This window comes from Bufo bufo, chromosome 8 (assembly GCF_905171765.1).
Source record: "Bufo bufo chromosome 8, aBufBuf1.1, whole genome shotgun sequence".
Classification (NCBI taxonomy): Eukaryota; Metazoa; Chordata; class Amphibia; order Anura; family Bufonidae; genus Bufo; species Bufo bufo.
In genome coordinates this window covers 22,753,977-22,769,122 of record NC_053396.1, presented here as the reverse complement: position 1 = coordinate 22,769,122, position 15,146 = coordinate 22,753,977, and the positions used below count along the sequence as shown (strand labels likewise).

The 15,146-nt window shown below is 47.7% G+C and overlaps 1 protein-coding gene across 1 annotated transcript in view; it reads right to left on the bottom strand.

The window, feature by feature from the left end:
• Window positions 1-15,146, bottom strand: part of LOC121009269 (ficolin-2-like) — a 231,123-nt gene that overhangs the window by 53,587 nt on the left and 162,390 nt on the right. The window lies entirely within an intron of this gene.

The following is a 15,146-nucleotide window of genomic DNA, read 5'->3' as shown; positions in this document are numbered from 1 at the left end:
TTGGTAATAGCCACACAATTCGGATTACTGCACGGACATTACTAATGAAGACAGAAGAAACAATGCAGATGTAATTACTTAATAGGATGCAGCTGCCTCTCGTATGAATGCAAAGTCACATCCCAAGTACAGCATGGCCAACCTCGTATGGTCGTAACGTTTCAGTCCTTGTTGACAAAACGATAATTTTCATTCTACTATGTATGTCTCTAATTGTATATAGTGAAGTTTTCCATAGAATAAAGTCAATAGATGTGAGGATGAAGGCCGGTAAATCCAAAATGTTCTGATATTTGATATATAATACTCGTACAAGCATGTGGAAATGAAGATTAGACCTGTTTAGATGGAGGAACAGTCCCAGCAATTTGTGGATTTTCAAATTCTTGAATTGATTTTATAAAAGTCTTGATGGATGGCAGAGCACTATGTATGGATGCCTCTGACTGCTTGGGTCTGGTGGGTGAAGGGTTCAGTTTGGCTGTAGTAGGCTGAGTATACTGGCTGCCTGGTCATAGACATAGCTAGGCTTTCCTTCACCTGGGGAAACCATAAAGTTCTCTGCTGTAGGCCTGTATCTAAATACCCTGACCAATGTGCGGTGGCCCAGCACCCAGTGCAAATGTCTCACCAGCTTCTCTTCCCCATAGATAGTCCTTGTAAATAGCTCATTATAGGTTTGGTTCTAGGTAGGACTGGGAAAATTTAGGCATCCTGGGCCTAAGTGCAAAAGCAATGCCTGGACCTACTATTAACCACCGATGACTCCACATGCCACCATTTCTAATGTTGATATCCTGCATAAAATGTATGTACATCAATAAATCTATGATATTCCTATATTTTCATTGACTGCTTTATTGATGTGAGTCAGGAATTTCTTCTGAATAAAACAGGATTATGGACCCCATATATTATAACTGTCTACAGAAAAACCTCCCCCATCTACAATTATGATACAATTTATAATAATAGTCATTTTTTTATGTGACAGTGCTGTCCATAAGGAGTGCGTCATGTCCCCAAACTCTGAGTGTTACGTATTATTATGCGGGATATATGTCAGTGGATTTGATTCGGATTTAGACACAGAATCTGCACCTAAATCCTAAATGTGTGCTTGTATCTTGTAAGTTATGCCCAGTTCATATTCTAAGAGGACGGAGTGTGACACACACCAAAGGGAGCATCTCAAGACACTAGATGTGGCATTGAAGCCCAAGCTGACAGACAGGTCCACCACAGGAGTGATGGCTAGGGTTGAGCGAACCCAAACTGTAAAGTTCGGGTTCGTACCGAACTTTAGGATTTTTGGACCCCGGACCCGAATTCGAACATTTCAGTAAAAGTTGGGGTTCGGGTTCGGTGATTTCTTGGGGCTTTTTGAAATGCTGCAGAGCAGCCAATCAACAAGCGTTTAACTCTGTGCCCTTAGAAACCATCACAGCCATGCCTACTAATGGCATGGCTGTGATTGGCCAGTGCAGCATGTGACCCAGCCTCTATATAAGCTGGAGTCACGTAGTGCTGCACGTCACTCTGCTGTTACTAGTGTAGGGAGAGGATGCTGATGCTGTGAGGGAGAGAATAGGAAAGAAACTTTAATCAGAACTCCAATTGAACTCAGCGATCTACATAGATTTAGTTGTGTGGTTTCAGTGCACAATCTTTTTACCCTGCCCTGAGCCCAGTGACAGAAAAAAATAACTTTTATCCGTCTGTTAGTTAGGTGGGCGGCCATTTTATGCAAGCTCAGTGCACCAGCACTGCATATGTGTTTTTGTGAAATTGAAATCCAAGCTTGAAATACTGCAATAATAATCTGGATTAAAAAAACACCAATTTTTGGCAATATCCTATATCTGGTGTCTTTGCAGCATTAGTCGGTGTGCAATTTAAGCTAGAAATTTTGGGCAAAGTACTTAATATTGCAATCTTTGCTGCATCTGTTATTGTTAAAACAAGCTTGAAATACTTCAATAATTTCCTGGCTTTGAAAAAACACCCATTTTTGGCAATACCCTCCATCTTGGGCCTCTGCCGCATTAGTCAGTGTGCAATTTAAGCTAGAAATACAGCTATCATTTTCTGGGTTTTAAAAAACACCCATTTAGGGCAAAATACTTAATTTGCGGCCTTGTCTGCATCTGTCAGTGTGAGATACACGCTTTAGATTACTGCTGTGCTATTGTGGTATTAAAAAAACACCCATTTTGGGCAAAATACTTAATTTGTGGCCTTGTCTGCATCTATACGTGTGAAAATCAAGCGTTATATACTGCTGTCATATTCTGGTATTAAAAAAACACACATTTAGGGCAAAAATCTTAATTTTGCAGCCTTGTCTGCATCTGTACATGTGAGATACACCCTTTAGATACTGTTGTTCTATTCTGTTATTTAAAAAACACCCATTTATGGCAAAAAACTTAATTTTGCAGCCTTTGCTGCATATGTCATTGTGAGATACACCCTTTACATACTGCTGTGCTATTCTGGTATAAAAAAAACACCCATTTAGGGCAAAAAACGTAATTTTGCAGCCTTTGCTGCATATGTCATTGATTGGGTCTTAATGGGTTTCCATCTCAGGAGAATACATTTCCTAGCATAGAACATTACAGGATGTTCACGTTTCCTCCCATATTTAGTAGGGATTAAATCTGAGACCAGACCCAACCAACTAGTTCTGGGAGAATGCACTTCATGGAGGCCCATTTTTAAAGTTCTTAAAGTGATGAATATCTCGGCAATACTGGCAGAGTATTGTACAGTACAGTAGACCTCCATGTAGAAGCTAGTTCTTTCAATTGAGAATACTGCAGTCGCGGTATATCCATCATCCACTTAACGAAAGCCTTCATCAACGGAGATTCCTGCACAGCCAGAATCGCACTGTAAAAAGAGGAGACCGTCTTAATAACATTAAACTTCCTCACTATGGTCTCCACTGGTCCGCATTCCAAGGTCACAATCCCTTTACCAAACTTGGTCCCACACATGTTTCAAAACTGAAAATATCTGTAAAAACTAGATCACAGCAGATTAAATTCCTGCCTCAAACTATCATAGGATCGAAAGAGTATCCCCCTCATATAATTAAGTGAGATACTCCACCCTGTCCCATGGCCAAAACTCTAAGTCAGGCAAATGTTGCAGCTGTGGAAGAGTAGGGTTGCACCAGAGTAGCAAGTAGGCAGTCCAAGTCTCCTCGTCCACTACTTGAGCATGACATGACTACGAAGGTAGTCCAACTCGCCACTGGTGCAGCCCTTTTAGAGGTATAATAACGAGTCGGCTAAACCAAACTTCAACATACAAAGTTTTACAGTGACCCATAAGGGGTACTTTATAATGCCTGATGGTCAGGCAGATTAGAGAGGCCATTACATTCTTCCCCCTTCAAGTGAGTATCCTGTAAAACTAAAATGGGGTTATAACCTTTTAAATAGTTAAACACAGGTGTCCGCTTGATTTTGTTATTGAGGCCTCTTACATTTCATGATATAACTGAATAGGTAGCCATTTGCAAGTCTGTAAAAATCAAAACAGTGGATTGTTATCGTGGAGCAGATACAACACTCACTTCCACATCTACAATTAATCAGTACAAAGGGAAGAACACCCAACCCCCTCCACTCTGTCCAAACAATCCCAACTTGTTTAAGCCTAGCACCCTAGACCAATATTCAACAAAATCTATTTCCTTTCTGACAATCGGCTGCTGCATTGTGCAGTCTAAACCAGCCTTAAAGCAATTGAGATCTAATTGCAAGTTGTCATCCTTGGCAGCTAAGGAAACGCTTATTCTCAACAGTCAGCTACTTGTAAAATGGAGGTGAAGGGCTGTATTCACCAACATAGTATGAGCGATCGCTACTGCTATCACTTGTCCCAATACCAAATCATTGCTCCTGGTCAGCAGAGTTTAGACACGATCTGCTTCCCATAAAACATGATTAAGGTGTCCACACTTAAGATCATTTCACGCGATGAAAGACCATTTTGTGACCTCCTGACAGCTAAATGCAACTGTGACTACTCTTTACTAAGTCTCCTCAATCTCTCTGCAGCATTTGACACTGTAGACCACCATCTCCTACTCACCATGCTCCAATCTATTGGCCTTAAGGACACTGCTCTCTCTTGGTTTTCTTCCTATCGCTCTGGCCGCTCTTTCAGTGTATCATTTTCTGTCTCTACTTTCCCTCCTCTCCTTCTTGCTGTTGGGGTTCCTCAGGGTTCAGTCCTAGGTCCTCTCCTTTTTTCTCTCTACATGGCCCCTATGGGACAGACTATCAGCAAATTATGTTTTCAGTCCCATATCTATGCTGATGACACCCAACTTTATACTTCTTCCCTTGATATCACCCCTGCTGTACTATAGAAGACCAGTGACTGCCTGCACACCGTTTCTAACATCATGTCCTTTCTATATCTGAAATGGAATCTTTCAAAAACTGAACTTTTGTGTCTTCTCCATCTACTAACCTACCTGACCCTGATATCTCTGTCTCGGTATGCAGCACTATCATCACTCCTAGGCAGCACACCCGCTGACTTGGTGTTTTGTTTGACACTGATCATCTTTTGCTCGCTCATGCCGTCTGCACCATAAAAACATGTCTAAAATTTGGCCTTTTTTTTCCTGTGGAAACAACAAAAACTCTCATTGTTGCCCTAATCCATTACCGTCTGGATTACTGTAACTCATTACTAATTGGTCTTCCCCTAACCAAACTTTCCCCTCTTCAATCAATCCTGAACACAGCAGTCAGGCTCATCTTTCTGTTCAACCGCTACTCCGATGCCTCCGCCTTGTGCCAGTCATTGCACTGTTTGCCCGTACAGTATAAAATCCAATTTAAACTGCTCATCCTCGCCCACAAAGCTCTTCACAGTGCTTCACCACCAACATCCAGGGGCGGATTGGCCATAAACCCTACAGGGAAATTTCCCGGTGGGCCAATGAATTGGTGACCCACCCAAGCCCTCCTCACGGCTACAAGCTGGGTACATAATGATTCTCTCCTACTCACCTGGCCAGTAGCAGTCCTGAATTCAACTGTATCGACGTCCTCAGGACAGCTATACAGTTGAATACTGTGGCAAAGGTGGAAGTATTTTTTGCTTCTCTGTCGTATTTGGTTCAGCTGAGGAGGTATATTGCTATGCCCTATGGTATTGCAGCCCTCCTACTTCTGTCATCTAATTATGTTGCCTTCTTTCAATTTGGACCCGCCTGCAACATGGGGCCACTTCTAAGTTTTTTCCAGGGCCACTTTTAGTTTCCAGAACCCCCCCCCCCACGCCTACATCTTCTCCCTCATCTCCGTCTACCATCCTACCCCTACTCTTTGTTTAGCTAATGACTTAAAACTAACATCCACCATAATCTGAACCTGTTACCCCAGTCTACAAGACTTCTCCCGAGTTGGAATGCCCTACCCCAAGCAATTAGATTCATTCATAACATCCATTTGTTTGAGGCACTCCCTAAAAACATATCTTTCTAAGTTAGCCTATTACATCACCTTATCTAACTCTCCTCCATTCACTGTCCACCTCATCACCATTCAACATCAGTCTTCTAAACCTGATCTACTGATCTATCATCGAATATTCACTCAGAAGCACTACAGATATCGTCTGGTGAAGGCTCATGCAGTCTTATATCTACTCCTCTATTGTCTTAAGATGGCCGGACAAGTGTACAAATCTAGCACTTGTTACCTCTTGTGTCACTCCTATCTCCTCATAGATTGTAAGATCTTGCGAGCAGGGCCTTCATTCCTCGTCTGAATTGTTGATTTGTTGCTATCTTATTTATGACTCTGATTGTACATGAAAACGCTGCAGAATAGGTTTGCACTATATAAATATAGATTATTATAATTATTATTTCAGACCCATATATGCAGGAGAACAGTAAAATCAGGTCTCCCTACTTCTCTGATTCTGTGGGAGATGTTTTCTTCTTTTCAAGAGCCTCCGCTCCAGATATATCAATTTCACATTGCTTTAACAGCTTGAACTCACATTCCACTAAATGAAGAACATGTGAGCTTCCATCTCTGTGAAAGATTAATTTTGGAAAATATTGGGAAATATGGGAAATGCCAATTTCTAAGGTATTTTGTTTTCTTGCAGGAGAGCTGTAATGGAATGCACTTATCTCCTCTGACATATGGTAGTGTGTGAGAGGTCAGTATATAAATCAATTTGCTTAGAAGGTTCTGGTAGGGAGGGATTCTTTCTAGTCAAAGCCATTACTTTTTATTTTATGAGATAAAAGTGTTTTCGGGCTACCACATCTCTAGGCTTGGTGTCTGGGATTGATTTGGGTTTAGGGAGTCTGTGGACCCTGTCAACAGATCTAGGAGATGCATCTGGGGTAGCATTAGCTTCTGATTGTATGGCAGAGGTTCTACAGGGGTAATTGTTTCAGGTATGCCCTTGAATTTGATGTTATTTCGACTTGATCAATCTTCCAAATCTTCTATCTTGGATTTCAAAGTGAATTATTGGCATCAAGGAGTATGTTGTGAGCACCAGAGTATTCCGCAATCTTATTTTCTGTATGGCTCTCTCGGTCTCTTGGGTCATCAAATTTGCAGAAAAAGTATTAACCATCTTAGAAATGTCAGCCGGCGGCTCGCACCTTCATTTGCGTCTCGCAGAGGAGCGCGCTCTCCTCTACATATGCGGCTTACAGGGGAGCGGGACAGCTATTCCTGTACTAGGGATGTCTCAGGTATTGAAATATCAGCAGCACAGGGGAGAGGGAAGCAGTTCCCCCTCCCCCCTGTGCTGCTGCCACCAATGAGAACATAGAGGGGAAGAGGAAAAGAGGGGCTGTGCCACTGCCACCAATGAAGTTAACTCACTCATTTATTCAAATACAGGAGGCGGGTGCTGGCTGCAGAATCATATAGCCCGCACCCGATCTCTATGAGAGGTAGCTGAGATCTGCGGGATTTAACCCATTAGGTGCCGCACCTGAGGGGTTAACTGCTAGGGATTACAGCACCGTCATAGAGGCCAGGTGTCGGCTATGTGATTCTGCCGGCACCCGCCTCCTGTATCTGTATTAAAGGTTGTCATTGGTGGCGCAGTACACCCCCCCTTAATACGTGGAGGCCCGCGCTCTGACCTGACGCTGTGCACGTCAGGTCAGTGTGGAGGGGGCGCCACATTCCTCAGAGCAGTGGCAGCAGAGGTAGGATAAGCCTCCTACACAGGCGTCTTATCTGACATGGGGGTGGTATGATCTCAGATAAGACCCCCCAAATCCTCATCAGACCCACAAAATAAGCCTCCCAGTGCTCACATAAGACACCAAAAATCAGACACCCCATGCTCACATCTCCCCTATGTAAAATCACCCCCCCACACGTGATCTTAGAATAGGGGTGGGGTGGGGTCATCTGAGCATGGGGTGTCATCTGAACATGGGTGGTCATCTGAGCATAAGCGGTCATCTGAGCATAGGGCAGTCATCTGAGCATGGGCAGTCATCTGAGCATAGGGCAGTCATCTGAGCATGGGCGGTGATCTGAGCATAGGGCAGTCATCTGAGCATAAGCGGTCATCTGAGCATAGGGCAGTCATCTGAGCATGGGCAGTCATCTGAGCATGGGTGGTCATCTGAGCATAGGGCAGTCATCTGAGCATAGGCGGTCATCTGAGTATGGGTGGTCATCTGAGCATGAGGGTGTCATCTGAGCATGAGGGTGTCATCTGTGCATGGGCGGTCATCTGCGCATAAGGGCAGTCATCTGAGCATAAGCGGTCATCTGAGCATAGGGCAGTCATCTGAGCATGGGCAGTCATCTGAGCATGGGTGGTCATCTGAGCATAGGGCAGTCATCTGAGCATAGGCGGTCATCTGAGTATGGGTGGTCATCTGAGCATGAGGGTGTCATCTGTGCATGGGCGGTCATCTGAGCATACGGCAGTCATCTGAGCATAGGGCAGTGATCTGAGCATGGGCGGTCATCAGACCATGAGGGTGTCATCTGTGCATGGGGTGTCATCTTGAAACACATTGTGAAAAAAAAAAATTGCCAGAAGTCTCACTAAAGCTGTCTACATTACAGGTAGGAAAGGTGGTTTAAATGCACTATTAAATGTTTGATAAATCAATTGCAGTAATACTGTCATGTGCACACATGTTTGTGTAAATGTATAGCTTGTGGCAGTCATACGGGTTTTTTTTTCTGTCTCTTTGTGTCTGTAAAGTTGGCCACCCCTGATCTACGGTAAAAGTGTCCACCTGTCATGGTCTTACCTTCTTGCTGTTCTCCTTCGTTTGACATGTGCTGGCGGCCATCTTGGTTTCTGGGTTTCTTGTAGCCTTCCACCCTGCGGCTCCTCCTTCCCACTGGGAGGAGCTGGATGCCTAGCTCATATATATAGGAGGTCTGTGGCTTCAGTTCCTTGCTTGGTCCTCTTGTGTTCACATGCTTCTAAGACTGCTGCTGCTTCTGGTTCCTGATCCTGGCTTCGTCTGACTACCCTGCTGGTTCCTGATCCTGGCTTCGTCTGACTACCCTTCTGGTTCCTGACCTCTGGCTTCGCAAAGACTCTGCTCGGTTTCACCATCCGTTTGGACTTTTGCTTTACAGCTTTATTTTCAATAAAGCCTTCTTATTTTCTCTTATCTCTTGTTGTACGTCTGGTTCATGGTTCCGTGACATTAGGACCAAGCCATGAATTCTGATGGTACAGGGCCATCCTCGCTACCCACGCTGGTTGCCAGACTTGATCAGCAGGATCACCTGTTGGGTCGGTTCGCTGTGGCGTTGCAAACCCTGCTTGAACGCATGGCTCATTTCGCTCCCGTTGCCGATGGGTCGGTTGTCGCTCCTGGGCTCGCTCCTACTGCCGCTCCGGTTGTTGCGCCAGAGTCTACCCCGACACCTGTTGTTGCGCCTGCGGTGTTTCGGGGTATGACCGGTTCTGCCCCTCTTCCACAGCGCTTTGGGGGAGAGCCAACTCAGTGCCGAGGTTTCCTTAACCAGGTGGTCATTTATTTCGAGTTGCTGCCACATGCCTTTCCTACTGAGAGATCAAAGGTGGGCTTCTTGATCTCGCTGCTCTCGGACAAGGCCTTGGCCTGGGCCAGCCCTTTATGGGAGAACAACAATCCGGTGGTTGCCGAGTTTTCCGGTTTTGTTGCTTCTCTTCGGAAGGTATTCGATGTGCCGGCTCGTGCTGCCTCTGCTGCGAAGCTCCTTATGTCCATCAGACAGGGTTCACGATCCGTAGCTGAATACGCCATTGAGTTTCGTACCCTGGCAGCAGAGGTGGGCTGGAATAATGAGGCTCTGGTCGCTGCTTTCTCTCATGGTCTCTCGGATGCCTTGAAGGATGAGGTTGCAGCTAAGGACCTACCAGTTGAGCTCGAGTCTCTTATTTCTTTCCTGATTTTGATTGACACCAGACTCAGGGAGAGACCTTCCTTTAAGGAGAACCTGCGGAGGTCTTCTAACAGATTGGTGCCTACGTTTGCTGTCCCACCCGTGCCTCCCTCTCCTCCCTCGCCTCCTGGGGATGACTTGTCTGGGGGTGAACCCATGCAGCTGGGGTTTGCTCGCCTGTCCGAGGGGGAGAGGGCACTCCGGAGACGCGAGGGCCGATGCATGTACTGTGGTCTCGGTGGGCATTTTCGGTTGGCATGTCCGAACCGTCCGGGAAAACGCTCGTACCTGAGATCCTGTCGGGGGCAGATCTTGGGTGGAGTCTCCTCGTCCCCGGTTTCCCGTGTTGACAAACCACTGATCACTGTTGTCCTCTCCTGGGTCGGGGGCTCTGTGACGACCCAGGCGTTGGTGGACTCTGGTGCTGGTGGTTTGTTCATTGATAGTGTGTTCGCTGCCGCCAATTCCATTCCTCTGCAGGCTCGAGGTTCCCCACTGGCTCATGAGGCGATAGACGGCAGACCCCTTCTGCCGCCACACGTGACTCATGAGACCCTTCCAGTGGGGATAGCCATTGGTGCCGTTCACAGAGAGTCGGTCTGCCTCCAGGTTATTTCGTCTCCACACTACTCGGTGGTCTTGGGGTACCCCTGGCTCCAGAAGCATAATCCGACTTTCGATTGGAGATCGGTCGAGATCCTCTCGTGGTCACCGCAGTGTGGGGCTAGTTGCATCCATGGGTCTGTCAAGTTGCTGTGTACTTCCTCGGACTCTCTGTTGCCTCCTGAATACGAGGAGTACCGGGATGTATTCGATAAGGTGCGCGCGGTTGCCCTACCTCTGCACCGCCCATACGATTGTGCCATAGAGTTACAATCTGGTGCCGTTCCTCCTCGTGGCAAAGTCTATCCACTGTCGGTAGCGGAGAATGAGGCCATGGAGGAGTACGTGAGGGAGGCGCTTTCACGCGGACACATTCGCAAATCTTCGTCCCCGGCAGGGGCTGGATTTTTCTTTGTGAAAAAGAAGGGCGGTGAGTTGAGGCCTTGCATCGATTACAGGGGTCTCAATCGCATCACGATCAAGAACAATTACCCGATACCTTTGATTTCCGAGCTGTTCGATCGCCTTAAAGGGGCCACGGTCTTTACCAAACTCGACCTGAGGGCGGCATATAACCTGGTAAGGATCAAGGCGGGCGATGAGTGGAAGACCGCGTTTAACACCAGGACCGGTCATTATGAATCCTTGGTTATGCCCTTTGGGTTGTGCAATGCGCCCGCAGTCTTTCAGGAATTCATCAACGATGTTTTCCGTGACCTGTTGCAGCAGTGTGTGGTGGTCTATTTGGATGACATCTTGGTATATTCTGAATCCATGGAGGCCCACATTCTGGATGTCAGACGAGTGTTGCAACGGTTACGAGAGAACAAGCTGTTCGGTAAGCTTGAGAAATGCGAATTTCACCGATCCCAGGTAACCTTCTTAGGTTACATCATTTCCGCTGAGGGGTTCTCCATGGATCCTGAGAAGGTTTCGGCTGTCTTACAGTGGCCCCAGCCCAGTGGTCTTCATTCCCTGCAGCGCTTTTTGGGCTTCGCCAATTATTATCGGAAGTTCATCAGGGACTTTTCCATGCTGGCCAAGCCTCTCACGGATCTGACCAGGAAGGGCAGTAATTCCCAGGTCTGGCCGCTCGAGGCCATCCGAGCTTTTGAGGCCCTAAAGTCCGCCTTTGTGTCGGCTCCGATTCTGTCGGATCCCAACCCTGGGTTGCCCTTTGTCCTCGAGGTGGACGCGTCTGAGACGGGAGTAGGCGCCCTTCTGTCTCAGCGTAGAACACCAGAGGGTCCTCTGCTTCCTTGTGGGTTTTACTCCCGGAAACTGTCTTCCGCGGAGTGCAACTATCAGATTGGTGACAGGGAGTTATTGGCCATCGTGCAGGCCCTTAAAGAATGGAGGCACTTGCTCGAGGGTTCGGTGGTTCCGGTTCTCATCCTGACGGACCACAAGAATCTGACCTACCTTTCTGAGGCCAAGAGATTGACACCACGTCAGGCCAGATGGGCTCTGTTCTTGTCACGTTTTAATTACGTGGTCTCCTACCTACCCGGTTCCAAGAACATCAGGGCGGATGCCTTATCACGGCAGTACTCCGAGCTGTCCAGGGAGGAGTCGATTCCGACTTCGGTCATACCTCCGAATCAGATCCTGGCCGCCATTCGCACTAGCCTGACCTCTCCCCTGGGTGAGCAGATTTTGGCGGCTCAATCTGGTGCTCCCTCTGGGAGACCCAACGGCAGATGTTTTGTGCCTGAGGAGTTGCGCACTCGGTTGTTGCGAACCTACCATAACTCCAAGACCGTGGGGCATCCTGGAAAGAATCAGCTGTCCTGGGCTGTTTCACGTCTGTTCTGGTGGCCTTCCCTACGTTCCGACATCGCCGCATATGTAGCGGAATGCTCTGTTTGTGCCCAGAGTAAGTCCCCTCGGCACCTTCCGTTGGGCCTTCTGCAACCCATAGCCACCGGGGAGCGCCCATGGTCACACCTGGGGATGGATTTCATTGTGGACCTCCCTGCATCCCGAGGCCATACGGTCATTCTCATGATTGTGGATCGGTTTTCCAAAATGTGCCACTGTGTTCCTCTCAAGAAGTTACCCTCTGCACAAGAGTTGGCCACGATTTTTGCCAGGGAGGTCTTCCGGTTGCACGGTTTGCCCAAGGAGATTGTGTCGGATCGGGGGAGTCAGTTTGTGTCCAGGTTCTGGCGCGCCTTTTGCTCCCAGTTGGGGATTCATCTCTCCTTCTCCTCGGCCTACCACCCTCAGTCCAATGGGGCCGCAGAACGATCCAATCAGGCCTTGGAGCAATTCCTTCGTTGCTATGTCTCCGACCACCAAGACAATTGGGTTGACCTCCTGCCTTGGGCTGAGTTTGCCAGGAACACGGCGGTGAACTCTTCCTCTGGGACGTCTCCCTTCATGGCCAATTATGGGTTCCAACCTGCCGTGTTACCGGAGGTATTCTCTCCCCAGGATATTCCGGCTGTGGAGGATCACCTTTCCGTCCTACGTGCTTCTTGGGTACAGATCCAGAAGTCCCTTGAGGTCTCTGCGCAGCGCCAGAGACTCCAGGCTGATCGCAGACGAGCGCCTGCTCCTTCCTACCAGGTCGGAGACCGTGTATGGTTGTCCACCCGCAACCTCAACCTTCGAGTGCCCACTCCCAAGCTGGCGCCTCGCTTTGTTGGTCCCTTCCGAGTGCTTCGCAGGGTAAACCCGGTAGCCTATGCCCTTGCGCTTCCTCCCGGCATGCGGATCTCCAACGTGTTTCATGTCTCCCTGTTGAAGCCACTGGTGTGTAATCGTTTCACTTCCTCGGTTCCTCGGCCTCGTCCGGTCCAAGTGGGCAATCGTGAGGAATATGAGGTGAGCAATATCCTGGACTCACTCCTGGTCCGCGGTCGGTTGCAGTTTTTGGTCCATTGGCGTGGTTATGGTCCAGAGGAGCGTTCCTGGGTTCCCTCCGCAGATGTCCATGCTCCTGCCTTGCTCCGAGCCTTCCACGCACGCTTCCCTCAGAAACCGTTTTGTGCTCCGCGGAGGAGGGGCCCTTGAGGGGGAGGTACTGTCATGGTCTTACCTTCTTGCTGTTCTCCTTCGTTTGACATGTGCTGGCGGCCATCTTGGTTTCTGGGTTTCTTGTAGCCTTCCACCCTGCGGCTCCTCCTTCCCACTGGGAGGAGCTGGATGCCTAGCTCATATATAAAGGAGGTCTGTGGCTTCAGTTCCTTGCTTGGTCCTCTTGTGTTCACATGCTTCTAAGACTGCTGCTGCTTCTGGTTCCTGATCCTGGCTTCGTCTGACTACCCTGCTGGTTCCTGATCCTGGCTTCATCTGACTACCCTGCTGGTTCCTGATCCTGGCTTCGTCTGACTACCCTTCTGGTTCCTGACCTCTGGCTTCGCAAAGACTCTGCTCGGTTTCACCATCCGTTTGGACTTTTGCTTTACAGCTTTATTTTCAATAAAGCCTTCTTATTTTCTCTTATCTCTTGTTGTACGTCTGGTTCATGGTTCCGTGACACCATCCTAGGTCTTTGTTTGGCTTAACTTTTAAGGGTACGACCACACGGCACGGTTGTGAGCCTGTTGGGTTGTGGCTGTGATGTGGTCAAGAACCATGAGGCCAATTATCCCACAGCTGCCTCACATTTAACTAATGAAGATGGCACTGTTTAGTTGGTCTTCATTGTTAATGGCCACTGGGTTGATATATTTCGACTATACAGTGTGGTCTTCATTAGTTAAATGAAAGCCGCAGCACGTCCACAACCCGACCAGATCACGACCGTGCCGTGTGGTCATACCATAACTGTGAGAGATTTCAGCTGTAGTACATCATCGACATCCTCCTGGGATTCAACTAGTGCATTTTGTGTGGTGCAGTCAGGTTAGATGAGCTAAGGAAGCTCTTGTTTTCAATGCTCTGGAACTAGTTCCTTCTGATTATTTAGATGATTGAGACTAATTTATTTTATAGTTATCACCATAATTAGATGAGCTTGATAGGAAACTGCTGCGTGAGGAACTGGGGCTCTGCCTCGGCGGCATTTTTTTCTTTTCTCGCCATCATGAAGAAGTCTGCAAGATTCTTTGGTGGCTCCCTCTTTTTCCTTCCTTTCATGATGGCTTGCTTCCTGAGATGTTCCGCAGTCAGTTGGGTGGACTGTGGGGCGGGTAATTGTCTGAAATAGCTTTGTAAGTCGCTTTTGTCAGAAACAAGGTGAGGAACTCTGATTAGCTGCCGCCATCTTGGACGTAGCTCAGACACGCCCTCCAAATTCTTATATTTTCATTGACTGCTCTCAACCGCGCTAAACAGACTTACTTCACCAGTCTAATCTTCTCACTGTCCAACAACCCAAAAAAACTCTTTGACACTTTCCAATCCCTCCTCAGTCCTAAAGTTCAGGCACTCATCACAGACCTCTCTGCTGACAGCAAAATGCAACGGTAACTACTCTCTGCTCATTCACCTTGACCTCTCTGCAGAGACACTGAAGACCACCATCTCCTACTCGCCATAGTCCAATCCATCGGCCTAAAGGACACCGCCATCTCCTGGTGTTCTTCCTATCTCTCTGGTCGCTCTTTCAGTGTATCATTCGCTGGCTCCACTTCCTTACCTTTCCCCCTCGCTGTTGGAGTTCCTCAGGGTTCAGTCCTAGGCCCTCTCCTCTTCTCCCTGTACACAGCACCAATTGGACAGACCATCATCAGATTTGGTTTCCAGTACCATCTCTATGCTGATGACACAAAACTATACACTTCATCCCCTTACATCACACCTGCTGTATTACAGAACACCAGTGACTGGCTCTCTGCCGTCTCAAACATTATGTCCTCTCTCTATCTGAAACTAAATCTTTCAAAAACTGAACTTCTTGTGTTCTCTCCATCTACTAACCTACCTAAACCCGATGTCTGCCTCTCGGTGTGCAACACCGTCATCACTCCTAGGCAGCACGCCCGCTGTCTTGGGGCGACTTTTGACTCTGATCTTTCTTTCACCCCACTATATTCAATCTCTCTCCCGCTCATGTCGCCTGCACCTCAAAAACATCTCTAGTATCCAGCCCTTTCTCACTATGGAAACAACAAAAACTCTCATTGTTGCCCTGATCCACTCCCGCCTTGATTACTTCAACTCATTATTAAT